This window comes from Trichosurus vulpecula, chromosome 4, assembly GCF_011100635.1.
Source record: "Trichosurus vulpecula isolate mTriVul1 chromosome 4, mTriVul1.pri, whole genome shotgun sequence".
Classification (NCBI taxonomy): Eukaryota; Metazoa; Chordata; class Mammalia; order Diprotodontia; family Phalangeridae; genus Trichosurus; species Trichosurus vulpecula.
The window spans coordinates 395,701,298-395,708,358 of NC_050576.1; the positions used below are offsets into that span (position 1 = coordinate 395,701,298).

Sequence of the window (7,061 nt, forward strand, 5' to 3'; positions counted from 1 at the left end):
TTTACTAACTGAGTGATTGTGAACAAGACACTGAACTACTTTCAACTTCTGAGTCCTCATCTATAAAATGAAGGTAATAAAAATTCCAGGTTGTTATGAGGATAAAATGAGATAACATTTGTAAATCACTTTGTAAACTTTAAAGAGGCATATAAATATTATTATTATCATTAACCTATACAAACCTATGGTTTGAGTCCTCCCTCTGAGTGCCTTTACCAGCTTACTACCTCATAGCAAAGAATAACAAGTTCCTTCGCCAAATATTACATCAAGCCTTCCAAAACAGAAAAATATCTACTTAAACTTGTGATCAATAGGATTATTTCAATATTTCAAAAGATATGAAATGGTGTTGACATAGGAATTCAATCTTCCAAAAGAGTTCAAAAGCTCATTACTACCTTTGGAGACGTGTTCATGAATTTCTTTGGTCAAAAAAAATCAGATTAAGGGACTTTAATTTTATTACTTAAAACTTATTAAAGGACCTTATCTTCATTGACTTCTTTTGGTATGAGAACAGGTGATTTCAATGTAGCATAATCCTTCTCCTACTTTTACCAGGTCCTATATCGAAGGAGTAAGAATGAATTAAGACAGCATCAGTTCTCACTAAGACTCTCTTGTGAGTCACACAAATGATGTGCTTCTCTGATCTCAGCAGGGCCTCAGTCATCTTCAGAAAACAATTCATCACGGGTACCATATATGAAGCTTTTCTGGCTTGGTGGGACCTTAGTGAAAATAGTGTCAGTAACAATAGTGAAAAGTTAGTAAATACCAGGGCTGCTCAGAACATCTGTTAGATTGGAGGCTGCTCGGGGCAGAGATTGGTTTGTTTTTGTCTTGCTGTATCTAGCACATAGTCTTGCTATTTGTCTTGCTATACTAGCACATAGTGCAGTATCTGGAACATAAAGTAGATGCTTGATAAATGCTTGTTAATTAATTAATAAAGTTAGACAAGCCCCCATCTGGTTAGCTCATAGTCTAAAGCAGACCAAAAAAGAGAGAGAAAGAGGGAGAGAGGGAGAGACAGAGAGAAAGAGAGAGAGAGAAATGTAATTAAATCCATCTTCTTTTAAACTTCATAGTCATGAAATAAGACAGAAAGGATGATGCCATGTTTTTATAAATGGGTAAAGATATATATATATATGTGTATGTGCGTGTGAATACATATATATATATATATATATATATATATATATATATATACAGAGAGAGAGAGAGAGAGAGAGAGAGAGAGAGATCTATGAAAGCATGGCAATCCTTTTTCTTTTATATATGGGTTGTATAGGTATGCATATTATATATGTGTGTGTTTGTGAACATGCATGTGTATATGTGTGTATACCTGTAAATGTATATTATTTTTGTTGTTGTTCAGTAATTTCAGTCATGACCCCAGTAGGGGTTTTCTTGGCAGGGATACTGGAGTGGTTTGCTGTTTCCTTCTCCAGCTCATTTTACAGATGAGAAAACTGAGGCAAATAGAGTTAAGGGTCACACAGCTAATAAGTGCCTGACGCCAGACTTGAGCTCACAAAGATGAGTCTTCCTGACTCCAGGACTGGTCTTCTATCCACTGAGTCAGCTAGCTGACCCAAATGTTTGCATGTGTATATGTGTATAATCAGCTGTTACCACAGTCAGAATCAGAGTTACGACAATTGATTCAAGTTTCTCTGCCTATAACAGTTAGAATGCAAATCTGTATTTAACTCTAAATTTTGGTTTTTGCCATTTGGTCTTTCACGTTCAGAGATTTTTCACAATACTCAAGTTCAGTTTTCCAAATTACCAGGACTGTCTCCATAGTGTTCATAAAGGCCTAGTACAAGAATCTCAGTTTTTCCTTGACACTTCATGAAGAAGCAAAAGTTGAAAAAAATAGCTTTCCTATTCATTTTATTGTAGCATCTAGGTGGCACAGTGGATAGAATTCTGGTCTTAAAGTCAGGAAGACTCATCTTCTTGATGTTCAAATTTTCCTGAGTTCAAATCTGGCCTCAGATACTTACTAGCTATGTGACTTTGGGCAAATCACTTAACTCTCCTCTTTGATTACAAAATCAAGTCATGATTTGGGGTGGGAGGGAGGTGATATTATGTAATATAGAATATTAGAGTCTAATAAGCGACCTAGAAGATCATCTAACCCAAGGGTTCTTAATCTTTGTGTGTTGTGGATCACTTTGGGAGTCTGATGAAACCTATGGATCTCTTCTCAGAATGTTTTTAAATCTATAAGATGAAATATATTACAAAGGAAAATGATTGTTTGGAATGCAATCATCATAACATATTTTAAAACAATTTCATGGACCTAAGCATAAGAACCCCTGATGAATGCATGTTTTTATACTATGTAAATAAGCCTAATGTGATTGAATAATTCTAATTATCATAAAGAGCCAATTCAGTTTGGTGTGATCTCCAGTTTTCCTCCTAGTGACCAATGGTCCACCAAATTTTGTAAATTTGGGTCATTTATATAGAAGTAAATAGTTTATGAAGATGATGGCTGTAGCTTCATTTCTTGCCATTGTGAGTAACAGGGTTTGTTATCCCACAGAATAGGAGGTATTAACTGTTTTGTGTCACACACTCCCTTGGCAATCTGGTGAAACCTATGGACCTTTTTTTGAATTATATTTTGAGATGCAAATATAATACATAGGATTATGAAGGAAATATAGTTGTCAGAATATGTAGATTGTTTAAGAAAATTTCGCAGACCCCAGATTAAGAACCCTGAGCTAGCAGAGTATCAAAGTCCACAGGCTTTGTAGCAAATTGGTTAGGATGCTGAAACTATGATTTTGATATAGGGAACTCCCAGGGAAGACATTCCCTTCACCAATGTAGGCAGATAGCTTATCTATGAGTTATAGTATTAGAAAGTTGTTTAGATCACTGAAAGGTTAAGTGACTTGACCCGTGTCACACAGACAGTATATGTTCCAGGCAAGACTTGAACCTACGTCTCCAAGACCAGATCTCTATGGCCTCTTTGATAATAATGCAGCATCCTAAAGTCTTCCAAGCCCTATTTAGGAAGCAATGAATATCTAATGGGGGAATGTTAGTCTGTAAGATGATAGATTGCATGATTAGAGCTAACTCATTTTATGAAAGAGGAAACAGACTTGGAGAGTCCCTCAGTTTCCCCAAGGTGAAACAAAAAGGAACAGAACAATTCTAGTCAGTACTCTTCCCACTAAACCATCACGCCTTTCAGTTGTCAGGTGACCTAAGTTCCATTTCACATGATGTATCAGCCAATAGCCCTATGACTCCAGTCACTGTCTCTGTGACTTTCTTCTCCAAAATGCTCTTCCTTGGCCATAACTCTACTAGAAGGTAAACTTCTCAGTGGCTAGAAATATATAACCTGCTTATATCTGCAATCCTACTGTTTGGCACTGTGCCTAGCATAAAAGTGTTTAATGTTTTCTCATTCATTCATAGGATTTGGAGCTATAAGGGAATTTAAATATTCTAATTCAATCCACTCATTTTACACATGAAAAAAAACCAAGACCCCACCCCAAAGTGAAGTGATATGTCAAAAGTTATACTTTGAAAGTAAAAAGTAGAGATAAGTGTCTGAACCCAAATTCTGTGACTTCAAATCCATTGGACTTGCCACTATGCCACATTGTCCGAATCCTGCCACTGATAAATGGAGATCATCTAGTATAAGGGTTCTTACCCTGAGGTCAGCAAACTTGTTTTTTAAATCTTTTAATAAGTGGGTTTCCTTTCTAATCCTATGTGTTTTATTTTATGCATTTAGCAAAATTTTTCTTAGAAAGGGATCATAGGCTTTACAAAATGCCAATGGAGACTTGACCCTCCCAAAATATGTTAAGGAACCCTGAAAATATCCCTAACCCCAATCCATAAATACATGCCTTATCATCTTGGTACTTTAATTTGTCCTTCAGGAAAATGTGGTCGTTAGCATCCACCTATTTCTTTCTGCATGAGAATATTGAACCACGCTCACCAAGTGATGAGGTGTGCAAATCCCGCAGTATAAGTTAACGTTTAGGGAGATACACAGACTTTTCTTAATAGCTTTAATACAATATATTTCAATACCAAAGCCTAACACAGAATGTTACATATAATAGGTGTTTCATGGATGTTTGCAAATGAGTAAATGAATAGTTACCTCAGGATGTTCAAAAATGCCTTATATTGGGCTCCAAAAAGTAGCTTATCTATCTATGAGTAGTGGTTATGGATCCTTGAAATTCAGTACCCTATGACTCTTTTTATAGTCATCTAAACACCTCACTTTTATGTGTCCCAGGCATTGGGGAAAACATTTCACTAAGTGCCAGTGATGGTGTGTTGGGCCCTAAACAGAACATTAACAGAGAACCATAAAGATGTTTTGAATGATATGTGAACCATGAGTCTCATTTCTAATATTTCTTTTTTATACATACTTATTTTTCCCTTTGGTTCTGACAAATTACCATTCTGTGTGAGAATGTAGGTGGGAAAGAAAAGATGCTTTTGTTCTGCCCCCAAGCATTATGGGAGGCAGCACAGTTTAGTACAAGGGTCACCAAAGTTTTTCTGTAAGGAGCCAGATAGCAAATATTTTAGACTTTGCAGGTCAGGATACAAAATTAAGGATATTCTGTAGGTACTTATATAATGAGAGAAAATAATTTCCCCCAAATTTTTTGTTAACAAATTCAAAATAAAAATGATAATTCATTTAAAATTTTTTGTAATATGATTCTGCTAATGAGAAAAATGGAATTCTTTTTGCTTAATTGGGATTCAAAATTAGTATCCCCATCTGCAAAATTCATTTTAAATATTCATCTGTTAATAATGACTTATAATTCAAGACAATTCTGAAGGACTTGTGATGACTCTAATCCCAGAAAAAGAACTGATGGAGTCTGAATATAGATCAAAGTATGCCTTTTTAAACTTTCTTTATTTTTCTTGAGGCCTTTCTGCCTGTGTGTTCATTTACAACATGAAAGATAAGGAAATAATGTTTTTCATGACAGCACATGTATAACCTTCATAAACAGTAGAGGGAGAGATTACTGTTAAAATTGCTTTTACATGTAATTGGAGGAAAATAAGATACTAAATAAATAATTGTTGGTAGTGAGATTTTACATATTTCATGTTTGAAAATGTCTTTTCAAACAAAAAAAAGTTCTGCCAAATATTGATATCAATCCACGAGCTTATGATTTTAATTTCACCAAAGAGCTAATAGTCTTTAACAAAATTTTTTTCTCTGGACACATTTCATTGGCCTCTGTAAGAAAATACAATTTAATTAACTCAACTTTGATAAATCACATTCTTTGCTTGACAAGCAAATGAGCCTCTTAGAAACTTAATTTGATTACAATCTAATTTTTAATTTTTATTTTTATTGAGAATTCTCTTCTGTAATGAGATTCCATTTTGAATTTTCTAAATTTTCTGATAATGCTTTCCTATAAATTCGTAATATAGTGCTAAGTGTTTACTCTGTTGTCAATGTATATTGTATATTGCCATCTAATTGAAACCAAAACAAAGCACACTGCACTGAGCCTTAGAAGTGTGACATTAGAAGCCCACTTTTCTCTTCTTGTTTTGACATGATAGATAGGAACCAGTCATATGAAAAAGACTAAAAGTGTCACATTACAGTAATACGCATGACAGTTGAAATGCCATCCAGTTATGACTGTGTCACTGGGATTTGTTTTGCACTGAGGAAGAGTGAGAAGTGAGAACACTACATACTATCTCATTTAAACTACTCAACACTGTTGTTGTAGCACAGACACAACCATAGACATTAAGTAGATGAATGTCTGTAGCTGTTTTTCAATAAAATTTTTTTATGGACACTGAAGTTTGAATTTCATATAATTTTCATAATTCACAAAATACCATCCTCCTTTTGACTGTTTTTCAAAGATTTATAATATAAAAACCATTCTTAGCCTGTGGACCATCTAAAAACAGGTTTTGGCCCAAAACCATAGTTTGCTGATGCATGGTTTAGTGGGAAGAGCACTGGGTTTATTTTAGACTAGAAAGACCTGGATTCAAATCCTGGTTCTGTTGCTTCCTCCCCATGCGACTGTAGAAAAGTCATTGGATTTTCTGGCCCTCAATTTTCTCATATACAAAACCAACAGGCTGGATTTAGATGAGCTCTGATGAGCTTCAGATGAGGTTCCAGCTCTAAAATCTAGCCTATCTGATGACAGAGACCATGACTATGACCATGATCCTGTTTAGGAATATGAACTAGAAAAGGACATTTCTTATGTGTTGAGATGGGGTGGGGGAAGGGGGGAAGGGGACAAATTGGCAAGTGGAGTGCAGCAGACTGGTGGGGCAAGCTTGCCAACTGTAAAATGCTGCCTTGTTGGAGGATGAACACAACTGCCCATCTCAAAATAAGATACATCTATCTGTTTCTATCTCCCACCCCACATCTGGGGGCCTTATAAGTAGTAACAGGAAAAACTGGGATTTTCCTAATAAAAACAAGAAACGGGTGTGGCAGATCATTTTACCCTTCAGCAGTACAAACTTTCACCCCAAGCTGGGAGAAGGAGCATTTCGCAAGACCAACATAGCCAGAGTTGGTTTTATGAGAAGGTCAGTAACCACCAGTGTGACAGGATTTGAGGGGAGCTAAGAAACTACTTGTCTAAAATGGTTTCCTTTGTTGACCAGAACAATGCCTAAAATTCCCACCACTGGAGCCTATTCTTTACAATGAGGTATTTCCAAGCTCAAAAGGCCCCTTTCAAAATCTGAATATGTTACCTAAGCAGAAGAAAAAGGAGTAACAGAAAAGGAATACAGGAGCAGAACTGCCCCGCAACGCATTAATGTAGATTAATCAGTCAGTACATACCTATTCAACAGCTTAACTGAATATCTCAGAAGAATTGAAGGAAAATCCAAGTTTCAAGTGAGGGGCAGAGAGAAAAGAGAACAATTTAAGACATGGAGTTCTGGTTGGGGAGGGAAGACTGGTTGGGGAGAGAGCATGAAAT

At 35.8% G+C, this 7,061-nt stretch overlaps 1 protein-coding gene across 1 annotated transcript in view; it reads right to left on the bottom strand.

The window, feature by feature from the left end:
- Positions 1–7,061, bottom strand: part of LOC118846535 (sulfotransferase 1C1-like) — a 315,085-nt gene that overhangs the window by 243,292 nt on the left and 64,732 nt on the right. The gene's annotated exons all lie outside the window — the stretch shown is intronic.